The following is a 22,706-nucleotide window of genomic DNA, read 5'->3' as shown; positions in this document are numbered from 1 at the left end:
TCTTCATATGCAGCAGTCAACGCGGCACTCTCTAGCTGCCAAGAGCACTTTTTACTATGCGCACCCAACCAGAGTGACGGGAGGAGCACATTTCAGAAAACGTGCTCAGCTCGTCGAGAAAATGCGATTTAAGCAATAAAATTAAAAATGCACTTAAAAACCTAAACCAAACGTTGCAGGTGGTTATTTCTTCATGCGCATTGGTCAACGCGGCACTCTCTAGCTGCCAAGAGCACTTTTTACTATGTGCACCCAACCAGAGTGACGGGAGGAGCACATTTCAGAAAACGTGCTCAGCTCGTCGAGAAAATGCGATTTAAGCAATAAAATTAAAAATGCACCCAAAACATTAAACCAAAGGTTGCAGGTGGTTATTTCTTCATGCGCAGTGGTCAACGCGGCACTCTCTAGCTGCCAAGAGCATTTTTTACTATGCGCACCCAACCAGAATGACGGGAGGAGCACATTTCAGAAAACGTGCTCAGCTCGTCGAGAAAATGCGATTTAAGCAATAAAATTAAAAATGCACCTAAAACCTAAACCAAACGTTGCAGGTGGTTATTTCTTCATGCGCAGTGGTCAACGCGGCACTCTCTAGCTGCCAAGAGCACTTTTTACTATGCGCACCCAACCAGAGTGACGGGAGGAGCACATTTCAGAAAACGTGCTCAGCTCGTCGAGAAAATGCGATTTAAGCAATAAAATTAAAAATGCACCTAAAACCTAAACCAAACGTTGCAGGTGGTTATTTCTTCGTGCGCAGCAGTCAACGCGGCACTCTCTAGCTGCCAAGAGCACTTTTTACTATGCGCACCCAACCAGAGTGACGGGAGGAGCACATTTCAGAAAACGTGCTCAGCTCGTCGAGTAAATGCAATTTAAGCAATAAAATTAAAAATGCACCCAAAACCTAAACCAAACGTTGCAGGTGGTTATTTCTTCATGCGCAGTGGTCAACGCGGCACTCTCTAGCTGCCAAGAGCACTTTTTACTATGCGCACCCAACCAGAGTGACGGGAGGAGCGCATTTCAGAAAACGTGCTCAGCTCGTCGAGAAAATGCGATTTAAGCAATAAAATTAAAAATGCACCTAAAACCTAAACCAAAAGTTTCAGGTGGTTATTTCTTCATGCGCAGCAGTCAACACGGCACTCTCTAGCTGCCAAGAGCACTTTTTACTATGCGCACCCAACCAGAGTGACGGGAGGATCACATTTGAGAAAACGTGCTCAGCTCGTCGGGAAAATGTGATTTAAGCAATAAAATTAAAAATGCACCCAAAACCTAAACCAAACGTTGCAGATGGTCATTTCTTCATGTGCAGTGGTCAACGCGGCACTCTCTAGCTGCCAAGAGCACTTTTTACTATGCACACCCAACCAGAGTGACGGGAGGAGCGCATTTCAGAAAACGTGCTCAGCTCGTCGAAAAAATGCGATTTAAGCAATAAAATTAAAAATGCACCCAAAACCTAAACCAAACGTTGCAGGTGGTTATTTCTTCATGCGCAGTGGTCAACGCGGCACTCTCTAGCTGCCAAGAGCACTTTTTACTATGCGCACCCAACCAGAGTGACGGGAGGAGCACATTTCAGAAAACGTGCTCAGCTCGTCGAGAAAATGCGATTTAAGCAATAAAATTAAAAATGCACCCAAAACCTAAACATAACATTGCAGATGGTCATTTCTTCATGTGCAGTGGTGAACGCGGCACTCTCTAGCTGCCAAGAGCACTTTTTACTATGCACACCCAACCAGAGTGACAGGAGGAGCACATTTCAGAAAACGTGCTCAGCTCGTTGAGAAAATGCGATTTAAGCAATAAAATTAAAAATGCACCCAAAACCTAAACCAAACGTTGCAGGTGGTTATTTCTTCATGCGCAGTGGTCAACGCGGCACTCTTTAGCTGCCAAGAGCACTTTTTACTATGCGCACCCAACCAGAGGGACGGGAGGAGCGCATTTCAGAAAACGTGCTCAGCTCGTCGAGAAAATGCGATTTAAGCAATAAAATTAAAAATGCACCCAAAACCTAAACCAAACGTTGCAGGTGGTTATTTCTTCATGCGCAGTGGTCAACGCGGCACTCTCTAGCTGCCAAGAGCACTTTTTACTATGCGCACCCAACCAGAGTGACGGGAGGAGCACATTTCAGAAAACGTGCTCAGCTCGTCGAGAAAATGCGATTTAAGCAATAAAATTAAAAATGCACCTAAAACCTAAACCAAACGTTGCAGGTAGTTATTTCTTCGTGCGCAGCAGTCAACGCGGCACTCTCTAGCTGCCAAGAGCACTTTTTACTATGCGCACCCAACCAGAGTGACGGGAGGAGCACATTTCAGAAAACGTGCTCAGCTCGTCGAGTAAATGCGATTTAAGCAATAAAATTAAAAATGCACCCAAAACCTAAACCAAACGTTGCAGGTGGTTATTTCTACATGCGCAGTGGTCAACGCGGCACTCTCTAGCTGCCAAGAGCACTTTTTACTATGCGCACCCAACCAGAGTGACGGGAGGAGCACATTTCAGAAAACGTGCTCAGCTCGTCCAGAAAATGCGATTTAAGCAATAAAATTAAAAATGCACCTAAAACCTAAACCAAACGTTGCAGATGGTCATTTCTTCATGCGCAGTGGTCAACGCGGCACTCTCTAGCTGCCAAGAGCACTTTTTACTATGCACACCCAACCAGAGTGACGGGAGGAGCACATTTCAGAAAACGTACTCAGCTCGTCCAGACAATGCGATTTAAGCAATAAAATTAAAAATGCACCCAAAACCTAAACCAAACGTTGCAGGTGGTTATTTCTTCATGCGCAGTGGTCAACGCGGCACTCTCTAGCTGCCAAGAGCACTTTTTACTATGCGCACCCAACCAGAGTGACGGGAGGAGCGCCTTTCAGAAAACGTGCTCAGCTCGTCGAGAAAATAAGATTTAAGCAATAAAGTTAAAAATGCACCTAAAACCTAAACCAAAAGTTGCAGGTGGTTATTTCTTCATGCGCAGCAGTCAACGCGGCACTCTCTAGCTGCCAAGAGCACTTTTTACTATGCGCACCCAACCAGAGTGATAGGAGGAGCACATTTCAGAAAACGTGCTCAGCTCGTTGAGAAAATGCGATTTAAGCAATAAAATTAAAAATGCACCCAAAACCTAAACCAAACGTTGCAGGTGGTTATTTCTTCATGCGCAGTGGTCAACGCGGCAATCTCTAGCTGCCAAGAGCACTTTTTACTATGCGCACCCAAACAGAGTGACGGGAGGAGCGCATTTCAGAAAACGTGCTCAGCTCGACGAGAAAATGCGATTTAAGCAATACAATTAAAAATGCACCCAAAACCTAAACCAAACGTTGCAGGTGGTTATTTTTTCATGCGCAGTGGTCAACGCGGCACTCTCTAGCTGCCAAGAGCACTTTTTACGATGCACACCCAACCAGAGTGACGGGAGGAGCGCATTTTAGAAAACGTGCTCAGCTCGACGAGAAAATACGATTTAAGCAATAAAATTAAAAATGCACCCAAAACCTAAACCAAACGTTGCAGGTGGTTATTTTTTCATGCGCAGTGGTCAACGCGGCACTCTCTAGCTGCCAAGAGCACTTTTTACTATGCGCACCCAACCAGAGTGACGGGAGGAGCACATTTCAGAAAACGTGCTCAGCTCGTCGAGAAAATGCGATTTAAGCAATAAAATTAAAAATGCACCTAAAACCTAAACCAAAAGTTGCAGGTGGTTATTTCTTCATGCGCAGCAGTCAACACGGCACTCTCTAGCTGCCAAGAGCACTTTTTACTATGCGCACCCAACCAGAGTGACGGGAGGAGCACATTTCAGAAAACGTGCTCAGCTCGTCGAGTAAATGCGATTTAAGCAATAAAATTAAAAATGCACCCAAAACCTAAACCAAACGTTGCAGGTGGTTATTTCTTCATGCGCAGTGGTCAACGCGGCACTCTCTAGCTGCCAAGAGCACTTTTTACTATGCGCACCCAACCAGAGTGACGGGAGGAGCACATTTCAGAAAACGTGCTCAGCTCGTCGAGAAAATGCGATTTAAGCAATAAAATTAAAAATGCACCTAAAACCTAAACCAAACGTTGCAGGTGGTTATTTCTTCATATGCAGCAGTCAACGCGGCACTCTCTAGCTGCCAAGAGCACTTTTTACTATGCGCACCCAACCAGAGTGACGGGAGGAGCACATTTCAGAAAACGTGCTCAGCTCGTCGAGAAAATGCGATTTAAGCAATAAAATTAAAAATGCACTTAAAAACCTAAACCAAACGTTGCAGGTGGTTATTTCTTCATGCGCATTGGTCAACGCGGCACTCTCTAGCTGCCAAGAGCACTTTTTACTATGTGCACCCAACCAGAGTGACGGGAGGAGCACATTTCAGAAAACGTGCTCAGCTCGTCGAGAAAATGCGATTTAAGCAATAAAATTAAAAATGCACCCAAAACATTAAACCAAAGGTTGCAGGTGGTTATTTCTTCATGCGCAGTGGTCAACGCGGCACTCTCTAGCTGCCAAGAGCATTTTTTACTATGCGCACCCAACCAGAATGACGGGAGGAGCACATTTCAGAAAACGTGCTCAGCTCGTCGAGAAAATGCGATTTAAGCAATAAAATTAAAAATGCACCTAAAACCTAAACCAAACGTTGCAGGTGGTTATTTCTTCATGCGCAGTGGTCAACGCGGCACTCTCTAGCTGCCAAGAGCACTTTTTACTATGCGCACCCAACCAGAGTGACGGGAGGAGCACATTTCAGAAAACGTGCTCAGCTCGTCGAGAAAATGCGATTTAAGCAATAAAATTAAAAATGCACCTAAAACCTAAACCAAACGTTGCAGGTGGTTATTTCTTCGTGCGCAGCAGTCAACGCGGCACTCTCTAGCTGCCAAGAGCACTTTTTACTATGCGCACCCAACCAGAGTGACGGGAGGAGCACATTTCAGAAAACGTGCTCAGCTCGTCGAGTAAATGCAATTTAAGCAATAAAATTAAAAATGCACCCAAAACCTAAACCAAACGTTGCAGGTGGTTATTTCTTCATGCGCAGTGGTCAACGCGGCACTCTCTAGCTGCCAAGAGCACTTTTTACTATGCGCACCCAACCAGAGTGACGGGAGGAGCACATTTCAGAAAACGTGCTCAGCTCGTCCAGAAAATGCGATTTAAGCAATAAAATTAAAAATGCACCTAAAACCTAAACCAAACGTTGCAGATGGTCATTTCTTCATGCGCAGTGGTCAACGCGGCACTCTCTAGCTGCCAAGAGCACTTTTTACTATGCACACCCAACCAGAGTGACGGGAGGAGCACATTTCAGAAAACGTACTCAGCTCGTCCAGACAATGCGATTTAAGCAATAAAATTAAAAATGCACCCAAAACCTAAACCAAACGTTGCAGGTGGTTATTTCTTCATGCGCAGTGGTCAACGCGGCACTCTCTAGCTGCCAAGAGCACTTTTTACTATGCGCACCCAACCAGAGTGACGGGAGGAGCGCATTTCAGAAAACGTGCTCAGCTCGTCGAGAAAATAAGATTTAAGCAATAAAGTTAAAAATGCACCTAAAACCTAAACCAAAAGTTGCAGGTGGTTATTTCTTCATGCGCAGCAGTCAACGCGGCACTCTCTAGCTGCCAAGAGCACTTTTTACTATGCGCACCCAACCAGAGTGATAGGAGGAGCACATTTCAGAAAACGTGCTCAGCTCGTTGAGAAAATGCGATTTAAGCAATAAAATTAAAAATGCACCCAAAACCTAAACCAAACGTTGCAGGTGGTTATTTCTTCATGCGCAGTGGTCAACGCGGCAATCTCTAGCTGCCAAGAGCACTTTTTACTATGCGCACCCAACCAGAGTGACGGGAGGAGCGCATTTCAGAAAACGTGCTCAGCTCGACGAGAAAATGCGATTTAAGCAATACAATTAAAAATGCACCCAAAACCTAAACCAAACGTTGCAGGTGGTTATTTTTTCATGCGCAGTGGTCAACGCGGCACTCTCTAGCTGCCAAGAGCACTTTTTACGATGCACACCCAACCAGAGTGACGGGAGGAGCGCATTTTAGAAAACGTGCTCAGCTCGACGAGAAAATACGATTTAAGCAATAAAATTAAAAATGCACCCAAAACCTAAACCAAACGTTGCAGGTGGTTATTTTTTCATGCGCAGTGGTCAACGCGGCACTCTCTAGCTGCCAAGAGCACTTTTTACTATGCGCACCCAACCAGAGTGACGGGAGGAGCACATTTCAGAAAACGTGCTCAGCTCGTCGAGAAAATGCGATTTAAGCAATAAAATTAAAAACGCACCTAAAACCTAAACCAAAAGTTGCAGGTGGTTATTTCTTCATGCGCAGCAGTCAACACGGCACTCTCTAGCTGCCAAGAGCACTTTTTACTATGCGCACCCAACCAGAGTGACGGGAGGAGCACATTTCAGAAAACGTGCTCAGCTCGTCGAGTAAATGCGATTTAAGCAATAAAATTAAAAATGCACCCAAAACCTAAACCAAACGTTGCAGGTGGTTATTTCTTCATGCGCAGTGGTCAACGCGGCACTCTCTAGCTGCCAAGAGCACTTTTTACTATGCGCACCCAACCAGAGTGACGGGAGGAGCACATTTCAGAAAACGTGCTCAGCTCGTCGAGAAAATGCGATTTAAGCAATAAAATTAAAAATGCACCTAAAACCTAAACCAAACGTTGCAGGTGGTTATTTCTTCATATGCAGCAGTCAACGCGGCACTCTCTAGCTGCCAAGAGCACTTTTTACTATGCGCACCCAACCAGAGTGACGGGAGGAGCACATTTCAGAAAACGTGCTCAGCTCGTCGAGAAAATGCGATTTAAGCAATAAAATTAAAAATGCACTTAAAAACCTAAACCAAACGTTGCAGGTGGTTATTTCTTCATGCGCAGTGGTCAACGCGGCACTCTCTAGCTGCCAAGAGCACTTTTTACTATGCGCACCCAACCAGAGTGACGGGAGGAGCACATTTCAGAAAACGTGCTCAGCTCGTCGAGAAAATGCGATTTAAGCAATAAAATTAAAAATGCACCCAAAACCTAAACATAACATTGCAGATGGTCATTTCTTCATGTGCAGTGGTGAACGCGGCACTCTCTAGCTGCCAAGAGCACTTTTTACTATGCACACCCAACCAGAGTGACAGGAGGAGCACATTTCAGAAAACGTGCTCAGCTCGTTGAGAAAATGCGATTTAAGCAATAAAATTAAAAATGCACCCAAAACCTAAACCAAACGTTGCAGGTGGTTATTTCTTCATGCGCAGTGGTCAACGCGGCACTCTTTAGCTGCCAAGAGCACTTTTTACTATGCGCACCCAACCAGAGGGACGGGAGGAGCGCATTTCAGAAAACGTGCTCAGCTCGTCGAGAAAATGCGATTTAAGCAATAAAATTAAAAATGCACCCAAAACCTAAACCAAACGTTGCAGGTGGTTATTTCTTCATGCGCAGTGGTCAACGCGGCACTCTCTACTAGCTGCCAAGAGCACGTTTTACTATGCGCACCCAACCAGAGTGACGGGAGGAGCACATTTCAGAAAACGTGCTCAGCTCGTCGAGAAAATGCGATTTAAGCAATAAAATTAAAAATGCACCTAAAACCTAAACCAAACGTTGCAGGTAGTTATTTCTTCGTGCGCAGCAGTCAACGCGGCACTCTCTAGCTGCCAAGAGCACTTTTTACTATGCGCACCCAACCAGAGTGACGGGAGGAGCACATTTCAGAAAACGTGCTCAGCTCGTCGAGTAAATGCGATTTAAGCAATAAAATTAAAAATGCACCCAAAACCTAAACCAAACGTTGCAGGTGGTTATTTCTACATGCGCAGTGGTCAACGCGGCACTCTCTAGCTGCCAAGACCACTTTTTACTATGCGCACCCAACCAGAGTGACGGGAGGAGCACATTTCAGAAAACGTGCTCAGCTCGTCCAGAAAATGCGATTTAAGCAATAAAATTAAAAATGCACCTAAAACCTAAACCAAACGTTGCAGATGGTCATTTCTTCATGCGCAGTGGTCAACGCGGCACTCTCTAGCTGCCAAGAGCACTTTTTACTATGCACACCCAACCAGAGTGACGGGAGGAGCACATTTCAGAAAACGTACTCAGCTCGTCCAGACAATGCGATTTAAGCAATAAAATTAAAAATGCACCCAAAACCTAAACCAAACGTTGCAGGTGGTTATTTCTTCATGCGCAGTGGTCAACGCGGCACTCTCTAGCTGCCAAGAGCACTTTTTACTATGCGCACCCAACCAGAGTGACGGGAGGAGCGCATTTCAGAAAACGTGCTCAGCTCGTCGAGAAAATAAGATTTAAGCAATAAAGTTAAAAATGCACCTAAAACCTAAACCAAAAGTTGCAGGTGGTTATTTCTTCATGCGCAGCAGTCAACGCGGCACTCTCTAGCTGCCAAGAGCACTTTTTACTATGCGCACCCAACCAGAGTGATAGGAGGAGCACATTTCAGAAAACGTGCTCAGCTCGTTGAGAAAATGCGATTTAAGCAATAAAATTAAAAATGCACCCAAAACCTAAACCAAACGTTGCAGGTGGTTATTTCTTCATGCGCAGTGGTCAACGCGGCAATCTCTAGCTGCCAAGAGCACTTTTTACTATGCGCACCCAACCAGAGTGACGGGAGGAGCGCATTTCAGAAAACGTGCTCAGCTCGACGAGAAAATGCGATTTAAGCAATACAATTAAAAATGCACCCAAAACCTAAACCAAACGTTGCAGGTGGTTATTTTTTCATGCGCAGTGGTCAACGCGGCACTCTCTAGCTGCCAAGAGCACTTTTTACGATGCACACCCAACCAGAGTGACGGGAGGAGCGCATTTTAGAAAACGTGCTCAGCTCGACGAGAAAATACGATTTAAGCAATAAAATTAAAAATGCACCCAAAACCTAAACCAAACGTTGCAGGTGGTTATTTTTTCATGCGCAGTGGTCAACGCGGCACTCTCTAGCTGCCAAGAGCACTTTTTACTATGCGCACCCAACCAGAGTGACGGGAGGAGCACATTTCAGAAAACGTGCTCAGCTCGTCGAGAAAATGCGATTTAAGCAATAAAATTAAAAACGCACCTAAAACCTAAACCAAAAGTTGCAGGTGGTTATTTCTTCATGCGCAGCAGTCAACACGGCACTCTCTAGCTGCCAAGAGCACTTTTTACTATGCGCACCCAACCAGAGTGACGGGAGGAGCACATTTCAGAAAACGTGCTCAGCTCGTCGAGTAAATGCGATTTAAGCAATAAAATTAAAAATGCACCCAAAACCTAAACCAAACGTTGCAGGTGGTTATTTCTTCATGCGCAGTGGTCAACGCGGCACTCTCTAGCTGCCAAGAGCACTTTTTACTATGCGCACCCAACCAGAGTGACGGGAGGAGCACATTTCAGAAAACGTGCTCAGCTCGTCGAGAAAATGCGATTTAAGCAATAAAATTAAAAATGCACCTAAAACCTAAACCAAACGTTGCAGGTGGTTATTTCTTCATATGCAGCAGTCAACGCGGCACTCTCTAGCTGCCAAGAGCACTTTTTACTATGCGCACCCAACCAGAGTGACGGGAGGAGCACATTTCAGAAAACGTGCTCAGCTCGTCGAGAAAATGCGATTTAAGCAATAAAATTAAAAATGCACTTAAAAACCTAAACCAAACGTTGCAGGTGGTTATTTCTTCATGCGCAGTGGTCAACGCGGCACTCTCTAGCTGCCAAGAGCACTTTTTACTATGCGCACCCAACCAGAGTGACGGGAGGAGCACATTTCAGAAAACGTGCTCAGCTCGTCGAGAAAATGCGATTTAAGCAATAAAATTAAAAATGCACCCAAAACCTAAACATAACATTGCAGATGGTCATTTCTTCATGTGCAGTGGTGAACGCGGCACTCTCTAGCTGCCAAGAGCACTTTTTACTATGCACACCCAACCAGAGTGACAGGAGGAGCACATTTCAGAAAACGTGCTCAGCTCGTTGAGAAAATGCGATTTAAGCAATAAAATTAAAAATGCACCCAAAACCTAAACCAAACGTTGCAGGTGGTTATTTCTTCATGCGCAGTGGTCAACGCGGCACTCTTTAGCTGCCAAGAGCACTTTTTACTATGCGCACCCAACCAGAGGGACGGGAGGAGCGCATTTCAGAAAACGTGCTCAGCTCGTCGAGAAAATGCGATTTAAGCAATAAAATTAAAAATGCACCCAAAACCTAAACCAAACGTTGCAGGTGGTTATTTCTTCATGCGCAGTGGTCAACGCGGCACTCTCTACTAGCTGCCAAGAGCACGTTTTACTATGCGCACCCAACCAGAGTGACGGGAGGAGCACATTTCAGAAAACGTGCTCAGCTCGTCGAGAAAATGCGATTTAAGCAATAAAATTAAAAATGCACCTAAAACCTAAACCAAACGTTGCAGGTAGTTATTTCTTCGTGCGCAGCAGTCAACGCGGCACTCTCTAGCTGCCAAGAGCACTTTTTACTATGCGCACCCAACCAGAGTGACGGGAGGAGCACATTTCAGAAAACGTGCTCAGCTCGTCGAGTAAATGCGATTTAAGCAATAAAATTAAAAATGCACCCAAAACCTAAACCAAACGTTGCAGGTGGTTATTTCTACATGCGCAGTGGTCAACGCGGCACTCTCTAGCTGCCAAGACCACTTTTTACTATGCGCACCCAACCAGAGTGACGGGAGGAGCACATTTCAGAAAACGTGCTCAGCTCGTCCAGAAAATGCGATTTAAGCAATAAAATTAAAAATGCACCTAAAACCTAAACCAAACGTTGCAGATGGTCATTTCTTCATGCGCAGTGGTCAACGCGGCACTCTCTAGCTGCCAAGAGCACTTTTTACTATGCACACCCAACCAGAGTGACGGGAGGAGCACATTTCAGAAAACGTACTCAGCTCGTCCAGACAATGCGATTTAAGCAATAAAATTAAAAATGCACCCAAAACCTAAACCAAACGTTGCAGGTGGTTATTTCTTCATGCGCAGTGGTCAACGCGGCACTCTCTAGCTGCCAAGAGCACTTTTTACTATGCGCACCCAACCAGAGTGACGGGAGGAGCGCATTTCAGAAAACGTGCTCAGCTCGTCGAGAAAATAAGATTTAAGCAATAAAGTTAAAAATGCACCTAAAACCTAAACCAAAAGTTGCAGGTGGTTATTTCTTCATGCGCAGCAGTCAACGCGGCACTCTCTAGCTGCCAAGAGCACTTTTTACTATGCGCACCCAACCAGAGTGATAGGAGGAGCACATTTCAGAAAACGTGCTCAGCTCGTTGAGAAAATGCGATTTAAGCAATAAAATTAAAAATGCACCCAAAACCTAAACCAAACGTTGCAGGTGGTTATTTCTTCATGCGCAGTGGTCAACGCGGCAATCTCTAGCTGCCAAGAGCACTTTTTACTATGCGCACCCAACCAGAGTGACGGGAGGAGCGCATTTCAGAAAACGTGCTCAGCTCGACGAGAAAATGCGATTTAAGCAATACAATTAAAAATGCACCCAAAACCTAAACCAAACGTTGCAGGTGGTTATTTTTTCATGCGCAGTGGTCAACGCGGCACTCTCTAGCTGCCAAGAGCACTTTTTACGATGCACACCCAACCAGAGTGACGGGAGGAGCGCATTTTAGAAAACGTGCTCAGCTCGACGAGAAAATACGATTTAAGCAATAAAATTAAAAATGCACCCAAAACCTAAACCAAACGTTGCAGGTGGTTATTTTTTCATGCGCAGTGGTCAACGCGGCACTCTCTAGCTGCCAAGAGCACTTTTTACTATGCGCACCCAACCAGAGTGACGGGAGGAGCACATTTCAGAAAACGTGCTCAGCTCGTCGAGAAAATGCGATTTAAGCAATAAAATTAAAAACGCACCTAAAACCTAAACCAAAAGTTGCAGGTGGTTATTTCTTCATGCGCAGCAGTCAACACGGCACTCTCTAGCTGCCAAGAGCACTTTTTACTATGCGCACCCAACCAGAGTGACGGGAGGAGCACATTTCAGAAAACGTGCTCAGCTCGTCGAGTAAATGCGATTTAAGCAATAAAATTAAAAATGCACCCAAAACCTAAACCAAACGTTGCAGGTGGTTATTTCTTCATGCGCAGTGGTCAACGCGGCACTCTCTAGCTGCCAAGAGCACTTTTTACTATGCGCACCCAACCAGAGTGACGGGAGGAGCACATTTCAGAAAACGTGCTCAGCTCGTCGAGAAAATGCGATTTAAGCAATAAAATTAAAAATGCACCTAAAACCTAAACCAAACGTTGCAGGTGGTTATTTCTTCATATGCAGCAGTCAACGCGGCACTCTCTAGCTGCCAAGAGCACTTTTTACTATGCGCACCCAACCAGAGTGACGGGAGGAGCACATTTCAGAAAACGTGCTCAGCTCGTCGAGAAAATGCGATTTAAGCAATAAAATTAAAAATGCACTTAAAAACCTAAACCAAACGTTGCAGGTGGTTATTTCTTCATGCGCATTGGTCAACGCGGCACTCTCTAGCTGCCAAGAGCACTTTTTACTATGTGCACCCAACCAGAGTGACGGGAGGAGCACATTTCAGAAAACGTGCTCAGCTCGTCGAGAAAATGCGATTTAAGCAATAAAATTAAAAATGCACCCAAAACATTAAACCAAAGGTTGCAGGTGGTTATTTCTTCATGCGCAGTGGTCAACGCGGCACTCTCTAGCTGCCAAGAGCATTTTTTACTATGCGCACCCAACCAGAATGACGGGAGGAGCACATTTCAGAAAACGTGCTCAGCTCGTCGAGAAAATGCGATTTAAGCAATAAAATTAAAAATGCACCTAACACCTAAACCAAACGTTGCAGGTGGTTATTTCTTCATGCGCAGTGGTCAACGCGGCACTCTCTAGCTGCCAAGAGCACTTTTTACTATGCGCACCCAACCAGAGTGACGGGAGGAGCACATTTCAGAAAACGTGCTCAGCTCGTCGAGAAAATGCGATTTAAGCAATAAAATTAAAAATGCACCTAAAACCTAAACCAAACGTTGCAGGTGGTTATTTCTTCGTGCGCAGCAGTCAACGCGGCACTCTCTAGCTGCCAAGAGCACTTTTTACTATGCGCACCCAACCAGAGTGACGGGAGGAGCACATTTCAGAAAACGTGCTCAGCTCGTCGAGTAAATGCAATTTAAGCAATAAAATTAAAAATGCACCCAAAACCTAAACCAAACGTTGCAGGTGGTTATTTCTTCATGCGCAGTGGTCAACGCGGCACTCTCTAGCTGCCAAGAGCACTTTTTACTATGCGCACCCAACCAGAGTGACGGGAGGAGCGCATTTCAGAAAACGTGCTCAGCTCGTCGAGAAAATGCGATTTAAGCAATAAAATTAAAAATGCACCTAAAACCTAAACCAAAAGTTTCAGGTGGTTATTTCTTCATGCGCAGCAGTCAACACGGCACTCTCTAGCTGCCAAGAGCACTTTTTACTATGCGCACCCAACCAGAGTGACGGGAGGATCACATTTCAGAAAACGTGCTCAGCTCGTCGGGAAAATGCGATTTAAGCAATAAAATTAAAAATGCACCCAAAACCTAAACCAAACGTTGCAGATGGTCATTTCTTCATGTGCAGTGGTCAACGCGGCACTCTCTAGCTGCCAAGAGCACTTTTTATTATGCACACCCAACCAGAGTGACGGGAGGAGCGCATTTCAGAAAACGTGCTCAGCTCGTCGAAAAAATGCGATTTAAGCAATAAAATTAAAAATGCACCCAAAACCTAAACCAAACGTTGCAGGTGGTTATTTCTTCATGCGCAGTGGTCAACGCGGCACTCTCTAGCTGCCAAGAGCACTTTTTACTATGCGCACCCAACCAGAGTGACGGGAGGAGCACATTTCAGAAAACGTGCTCAGCTCGTCGAGAAAATGCGATTTAAGCAATAAAATTAAAAATGCACCCAAAACCTAAACATAACATTGCAGATGGTCATTTCTTCATGTGCAGTGGTGAACGCGGCACTCTCTAGCTGCCAAGAGCACTTTTTACTATGCACACCCAACCAGAGTGACAGGAGGAGCACATTTCAGAAAACGTGCTCAGCTCGTTGAGAAAATGCGATTTAAGCAATAAAATTAAAAATGCACCCAAAACCTAAACCAAACGTTGCAGGTGGTTATTTCTTCATGCGCAGTGGTCAACGCGGCACTCTTTAGCTGCCAAGAGCACTTTTTACTATGCGCACCCAACCAGAGGGACGGGAGGAGCGCATTTCAGAAAACGTGCTCAGCTCGTCGAGAAAATGCGATTTAAGCAATAAAATTAAAAATGCACCCAAAACCTAAACCAAACGTTGCAGGTGGTTATTTCTTCATGCGCAGTGGTCAACGCGGCACTCTCTAGCTGCCAAGAGCACTTTTTACTATGCGCACCCAACCAGAGTGACGGGAGGAGCACATTTCAGAAAACGTGCTCAGCTCGTCGAGAAAATGCGATTTAAGCAATAAAATTAAAAATGCACCTAAAACCTAAACCAAACGTTGCAGGTAGTTATTTCTTCGTGCGCAGCAGTCAACGCGGCACTCTCTAGCTGCCAAGAGCACTTTTTACTATGCGCACCCAACCAGAGTGACGGGAGGAGCACATTTCAGAAAACGTGCTCAGCTCGTCGAGTAAATGCGATTTAAGCAATAAAATTAAAAATGCACCCAAAACCTAAACCAAACGTTGCAGGTGGTTATTTCTACATGCGCAGTGGTCAACGCGGCACTCTCTAGCTGCCAAGAGCACTTTTTACTATGCGCACCCAACCAGAGTGACGGGAGGAGCACATTTCAGAAAACGTGCTCAGCTCGTCCAGAAAATGCGATTTAAGCAATAAAATTAAAAATGCACCTAAAACCTAAACCAAACGTTGCAGATGGTCATTTCTTCATGCGCAGTGGTCAACGCGGCACTCTCTAGCTGCCAAGAGCACTTTTTACTATGCACACCCAACCAGAGTGACGGGAGGAGCACATTTCAGAAAACGTACTCAGCTCGTCCAGACAATGCGATTTAAGCAATAAAATTAAAAATGCACCCAAAACCTAAACCAAACGTTGCAGGTGGTTATTTCTTCATGCGCAGTGGTCAACGCGGCACTCTCTAGCTGCCAAGAGCACTTTTTACTATGCGCACCCAACCAGAGTGACGGGAGGAGCGCATTTCAGAAAACGTGCTCAGCTCGTCGAGAAAATGCGATTTAAGCAATAAAGTTAAAAATGCACCTAAAACCTAAACCAAAAGTTGCAGGTGGTTATTTCTTCATGCGCAGCAGTCAACGCGGCACTCTCTAGCTGCCAAGAGCACTTTTTACTATGCGCACCCAACCAGAGTGATAGGAGGAGCACATTTCAGAAAACGTGCTCAGCTCGTTGAGAAAATGCGATTTAAGCAATAAAATTAAAAATGCACCCAAAACCTAAACCAAACGTTGCAGGTGGTTATTTCTTCATGCGCAGTGGTCAACGCGGCAATCTCTAGCTGCCAAGAGCACTTTTTACTATGCGCACCCAACCAGAGTGACGGGAGGAGCGCATTTCAGAAAACGTGCTCAGCTCGACGAGAAAATGCGATTTAAGCAATACAATTAAAAATGCACCCAAAACCTAAACCAAACGTTGCAGGTGGTTATTTTTTCATGCGCAGTGGTCAACGCGGCACTCTCTAGCTGCCAAGAGCACTTTTTACGATGCACACCCAACCAGAGTGACGGGAGGAGCGCATTTTAGAAAACGTGCTCAGCTCGACGAGAAAATACGATTTAAGCAATAAAATTAAAAATGCACCCAAAACCTAAACCAAACGTTGCAGGTGGTTATTTCTTCATGCGCAGTGGTCAACGCGGCACTCTCTAGCTGCCAAGAGCACTTTTTACTATGCGCACCCAACCAGAGTAACGGGAGGAGCACATTTCAGAAAACGTGCTCAGCTCGTCGAGAAAATGCGATTTAAGCAATAAAATTAAAAATGCACCCAAAACCTAAACCGAACGTTGCAGGTGGTTATTTCTTCATGCGCAGTGGTCAACGCGGCACTCTCTAGCTGCCAAGAGCACTTTTTACTATGCGCACCCAACCAGAGTGACGGGAGGAGCACATTTCAGAAAACGTGCTCAGCTCGTCCAGAAAATGCGATTTAAGCAATAAAATTAAAAATGCACCTAAAACCTAAACCAAACGTTGCAGATGGTCATTTCTTCATGCGCAGTGGTCAACGCAGCACTCTCTAGCTGCCAAGAGCACTTTTTACTATGCACACCCAACCAGAGTGACGGGAGGAGCGCATTTCAGAAAACGTGCTCAGCTCGTCGAAAAAATGCGATTTAAGCAATAAAATTAAAAATGCACCCAAAACCTAAACCAAACGTTGCAGGTGGTTATTTCTTCATGCGCAGTGGTCAACGCGGCACTCTCTAGCTGCCAAGAGCACTTTTTACTATGCGCACCCAACCAGAGTGACGGGAGGAGCACATTTCAGAAAACGTGCTCAGCTCGTCGAGAAAATGCGATTTAAGCAATAAAATTAAAAATGCACCTAAAACCTAAACCAAACGCTGCAGATGGTCATTTCTTCATGCGCAGTGGTCAACGCGGCACTCTCTAGCTGCCAAGAGCACTTTTTACTATGCACACCCAACCAGAGTGACGGGAGGACCGCATTCCAGAAAACGTGCTCAGCTCGTCGAGAAAATGCGATTTAAGCAATAAAATTAAAAATGCACCCAAAACCTGAACCAAACGTTGCAGATGGTCATTTCTTCATGTGCAGTGGTGAACGCGGCACTCTCTAGCTGCCAAGAGCACTTTTTACTATGCCCACCCAATCAGAGTGACAGGAGGAGCACATTTCAGAAAACGTGCTCAGCTCGTTGAGAAAATGCGATTTAAGCAATACAATTAAAAATGCACCCAAAACCTAAAAAAAACGTTGCAGGTGGTTATTTCTTCATGCGCAGTGGTCAACGCGGCACTCTCTAGCTGCCAAGAGCACTTTTTACTATGCGCACCCAACCAGAGTGACGGGAGGAGCGCATTTCAGAAAACGTGCTCAGCTCGACGAGAAAATGCGATTTAAGCAATAAAATTAAAAATGCACCCAAAACCTAAACCAAACGTTGCAGGTGGTTATTTCTTCATGCGCAGTGGTCAACGCGGCACTCTCTAGCTGCCAAGAGCACTTTTTACTATGCGCACCCAACCAGAGTGACGGGAGGAGCACATTTCATAAAACGTGCTCAGCTCGTCGAGAAAATGCGATTTAAGCAATAAAATTAAAAATGCACCCAAAACCTAAACCAAACGTTGCAGGTGGTTATTTCTTCATGCGCAGTGGTCAACGCGGCACTCTCTAGCTGCCAAGAGCACTTTTTACTATGCGCACCCAACCAGAGTGACGGGAGGAGCACATTTCAGAAAACGTGCTCAGCTCGTCCAGAAAATGCGATTTAAGCAATAAAATTAAAAATGCACCTAAAACCTAAACCAAACGTTGCAGATGGTCATTTCTTCATGCGCAGTGGTCAACGCGGCACTCTCTAGCTGCCAAGAGCACTTTTTACTATGCGCACCCAACCAGAGTGACGGGAGGAGCACATTTCAGAAAACGTGCTCAGCTCGTCCAGACAATGCGATTTAAGCAATAAAATTAAAAATGCACCCAAAACCTAAACCAAACGTTGCAGGTGGTTATTTCTTCATGCGCAGTGGTCAACGCGGCACTCTCTAGCTGCCAAGAGCACTTTTTACTATGCGCACCCAACCAGAGTGACGGGAGGAGCGCATTTCAGAAAACGTGCTCAGTTCGTCGAGAAAATGCGATTTAAGCAATAAAATTAAAAATGCACCTAAAACCTAAACCAAAAGTTGCAGGTGGTTATTTCTTCATGCGCAGCAGTCAACGCGGCACTTTCTAGCTGCCAAGAGCACTTTTTACTATGCGCACCCAACCAGAGTGACGGGAGGAGCACATTTCAGAAAACGTGCTCAGCTCGTCGAGAAAATGCGATTTAAGCAATAAAATTAAAAATGCACCTAAAACCTAAACCAAACGCTGCAGATGGTCATTTCTTCATGCGCAGTGGTCAACGCGGCACTCTCTAGCTGCCAAGAGCACTTTTTACTATACACACCCAACCAGAGTGACGGGAGGAGCACATTCCAGAAACCGTGCTCAGCTCGTCGAGAAAATGCGATTTAAGCAATAAAATTAAAAATGCACCCAAAACCTAAACCAAACGTTGCAGATGGTCATTTCTTCATGTGCAGTGGTCAACGCGGCACTCTCTAGCTGCCAAGAGCAATTTTTACTATGCGCACCCAACCAGAGTGACGGGAGGAGCGCATTTCAGAAAACGTGCTCAGCTCGACGAGAAAATGCGATTTAAGCAATAAAATTAAAAATGCACTCAAAACCTAAACCAAACGTTGCAGGTGGTTATTTCTTCATGCGCAGTGGTCAACGCGGCACTCTCTAGCTGCCAAGAGCACTTTTTACTATGCGCACCCAACCAGAGTGACGGGAGGAGCACATTTCAGAAAACGTGCTCAGCTCGTCGAGAAAATGCGATTTAAGCAATAAAATTAAAAATGCACTTAAAAACCTAAACCAAACGTTGCAGGTGGTTATTTCTTCATGCGCATTGGTCAACGCGGCACTCTCTAGCTGCCAAGAGCACTTTTTACTATGTGCACCCAACCAGAGTGACGGGAGGAGCACATTTCAGAAAACGTGCTCAGCTCGTCGAGAAAATGCGATTTAAGCAATAAAATTAAAAATGCACCCAAAACATTAAACCAAAGGTTGCAGGTGGTTATTTCTTCATGCGCAGTGGTCAACGCGGCACTCTCTAGCTGCCAAGAGCATTTTTTACTATGCGCACCCAACCAGAATGACGGGAGGAGCACATTTCAGAAAACGTGCTCAGCTCGTCGAGAAAATGCGATTTAAGCAATAAAATTAAAAGTGCACCTAAAACCTAAACCAAACGTTGCAGGTGGTTATTTCTTCATGCGCAGTGGTCAACGCGGCACTCTCTAGCTGCCAAGAGCACTTTTTACTATGCGCACCCAACCAGAGTGACGGGAGGAGCACATTTCAGAAAACGTGCTCAGCTCGTCGAGAAAATGCGATTTAAGCAATAAAATTAAAAATGCACCTAAAACCTAAACCAAACGTTGCAGGTGGTTATTTCTTCGTGCGCAGCAGTCAACGCGGCACTCTCTAGCTGCCAAGAGCACTTTTTACTATGCGCACCCAACCAGAGTGACGGGAGGAGCACATTTCAGAAAACGTGCTCAGCTCGTCGAGTAAATGCAATTTAAGCAATAAAATTAAAAATGCACCCAAAACCTAAACCAAACGTTGCAGGTGGTTATTTCTTCATGCGCAGTGGTCAACGCGGCACTCTCTAGCTGCCAAGAGCACTTTTTACTATGCGCACCCAACCAGAGTGACGGGAGGAGCGCATTTCAGAAAACGTGCTCAGCTCGTCGAGAAAATGCGATTTAAGCAATAAAATTAAAAATGCACCTAAAACCTAAACCAAAAGTTTCAGGTGGTTATTTCTTCATGCGCAGCAGTCAACACGGCACTCTCTAGCTGCCAAGAGCACTTTTTACTATGCGCACCCAACCAGAGTGACGGGAGGATCACATTTCAGAAAACGTGCTCAGCTCGTCGGGAAAATGCGATTTAAGCAATAAAATTAAAAATGCACCCAAAACCTAAACCAAACGTTGCAGATGGTCATTTCTTCATGTGCAGTGGTCAACGCGGCACTCTCTAGCTGCCAAGAGCACTTTTTACTATGCACACCCAACCAGAGTGACGGGAGGAGCGCATTTCAGAAAACGTGCTCAGCTCGTCGAAAAAATGCGATTTAAGCAATAAAATTAAAAATGCACCCAAAACCTAAACCAAACGTTGCAGGTGGTTATTTCTTCATGCGCAGTGGTCAACGCGGCACTCTCTAGCTGCCAAGAGCACTTTTTACTATGCGCACCCAACCAGAGTGACGGGAGGAGCACATTTCAGAAAACGTGCTCAGCTCGTCGAGAAAATGCGATTTAAGCAATAAAATTAAAAATGCACCCAAAACCTAAACATAACATTGCAGATGGTCATTTCTTCATGTGCAGTGGTGAACGCGGCACTCTCTAGCTGCCAAGAGCACTTTTTACTATGCACACCCAACCAGAGTGACAGGAGGAGCACATTTCAGAAAACGTGCTCAGCTCGTTGAGAAAATGCGATTTAAGCAATAAAATTAAAAATGCACCCAAAACCTAAACCAAACGTTGCAGGTGGTTATTTCTTCATGCGCAGTGGTCAACGCGGCACTCTTTAGCTGCCAAGAGCACTTTTTACTATGCGCACCCAACCAGAGGGACGGGAGGAGCGCATTTCAGAAAACGTGCTCAGCTCGTCGAGAAAATGCGATTTAAGCAATAAAATTAAAAATGCACCCAAAACCTAAACCAAACGTTGCAGGTGGTTATTTCTTCATGCGCAGTGGTCAACGCGGCACTCTCTAGCTGCCAAGAGCACTTTTTACTATGCGCACCCAACCAGAGTGACGGGAGGAGCACATTTCAGAAAACGTGCTCAGCTCGTCGAGAAAATGCGATTTAAGCAATAAAATTAAAAATGCACCTAAAACCTAAACCAAACGTTGCAGGTAGTTATTTCTTCGTGCGCAGCAGTCAACGCGGCACTCTCTAGCTGCCAAGAGCACTTTTTACTATGCGCACCCAACCAGAGTGACGGGAGGAGCACATTTCAGAAAACGTGCTCAGCTCGTCGAGTAAATGCGATTTAAGCAATAAAATTAAAAATGCACCCAAAACCTAAACCAAACGTTGCAGGTGGTTATTTCTACATGCGCAGTGGTCAACGCGGCACTCTCTAGCTGCCAAGAGCACTTTTTACTATGCGCACCAAACCAGAGTGACGGGAGGAGCACATTTCAGAAAACGTGCTCAGCTCGTCCAGAAAATGCGATTTAAGCAATAAAATTAAAAATGCACCTAAAACCTAAACCAAACGTTGCAGATGGTCATTTCTTCATGCGCAGTGGTCAACGCGGCACTCTCTAGCTGCCAAGAGCACTTTTTACTATGCACACCCAACCAGAGTGACGGGAGGAGCACATTTCAGAAAACGTACTCAGCTCGTCCAGACAATGCGATTTAAGCAATAAAATTAAAAATGCACCCAAAACCTAAACCAAACGTTGCAGGTGGTTATTTCTTCATGCGCAGTGGTCAACGCGGCACTCTCTAGCTGCCAAGAGCACTTTTTACTATGCGCACCCAACCAGAGTGACGGGAGGAGCGCATTTCAGAAAACGTGCTCAGCTCGTCGAGAAAATAAGATTTAAGCAATAAAGTTAAAAATGCACCTAAAACCTAAACCAAAAGTTGCAGGTGGTTATTTCTTCATGCGCAGCAGTCAACGCGGCACTCTCTAGCTGCCAAGAGCACTTTTTACTATGCGCACCCAACCAGAGTGATAGGAGGAGCACATTTCAGAAAACGTGCTCAGCTCGTTGAGAAAATGCGATTTAAGCAATAAAATTAAAAATGCACCCAAAACCTAAGCCAAACGTTGCAGGTGGTTATTTCTTCATGCGCAGTGGTCAACGCGGCAATCTCTAGCTGCCAAGAGCACTTTTTACTATGCGCACCCAACCAGAGTGACGGGAGGAGCGCATTTCAGAAAACGTGCTCAGCTCGACGAGAAAATGCGATTTAAGCAATACAATTAAAAATGCACCCAAAACCTAAACCAAACGTTGCAGGTGGTTATTTTTTCATGCGCAGTGGTCAACGCGGCACTCTCTAGCTGCCAAGAGCACTTTTTACGATGCACACCCAACCAGAGTGACGGGAGGAGCGCATTTTAGAAAACGTGCTCAGCTCGACGAGAAAATACGATTTAAGCAATAAAATTAAAAATGCACCCAAAACCTAAACCAAACGTTGCAGGTGGTTATTTTTTCATGCGCAGTGGTCAACGCGGCACTCTCTAGCTGCCAAGAGCACTTTTTACTATGCGCACCCAACCAGAGTGACGGGAGGAGCACATTTCAGAAAACGTGCTCAGCTCGTCGAGAAAATGCGATTTAAGCAATAAAATTAAAAATGCACCTAAAACCTAAACCAAAAGTTGCAGGTGGTTATTTCTTCATGTGCAGCAGTCAACACGGCACTCTCTAGCTGCCAAGAGCACTTTTTACTATGCGCACCCAACCAGAGTGACGGGAGGAGCACATTTCAGAAAACGTGCTCAGCTCGTCGAGTAAATGCGATTTAAGCAATAAAATTAAAAATGCACCCAAAACCTAAACCAAACGTTGCAGGTGGTTATTTCTTCATGCGCAGTGGTCAACGCGGCACTCTCTAGCTGCCAAGAGCACTTTTTACTATGCGCACCCAACCAGAGTGACGGGAGGAGCACATTTCAGAAAACGTGCTCAGCTCGTCGAGAAAATGCGATTTAAGCAATAAAATTAAAAATGCACCTAAAACCTAAACCAAACGTTGCAGGTGGTTATTTCTTCATATGCAGCAGTCAACGCGGCACTCTCTAGCTGCCAAGAGCACTTTTTACTATGCGCA

The sequence above is a fragment of the Syngnathus scovelli genome, chromosome 18 (genome assembly GCF_024217435.2).
Source record: "Syngnathus scovelli strain Florida chromosome 18, RoL_Ssco_1.2, whole genome shotgun sequence".
NCBI lineage: Eukaryota > Metazoa > Chordata > Actinopteri > Syngnathiformes > Syngnathidae > Syngnathus > Syngnathus scovelli.
This window is presented reverse-complemented; position numbering follows the sequence as displayed.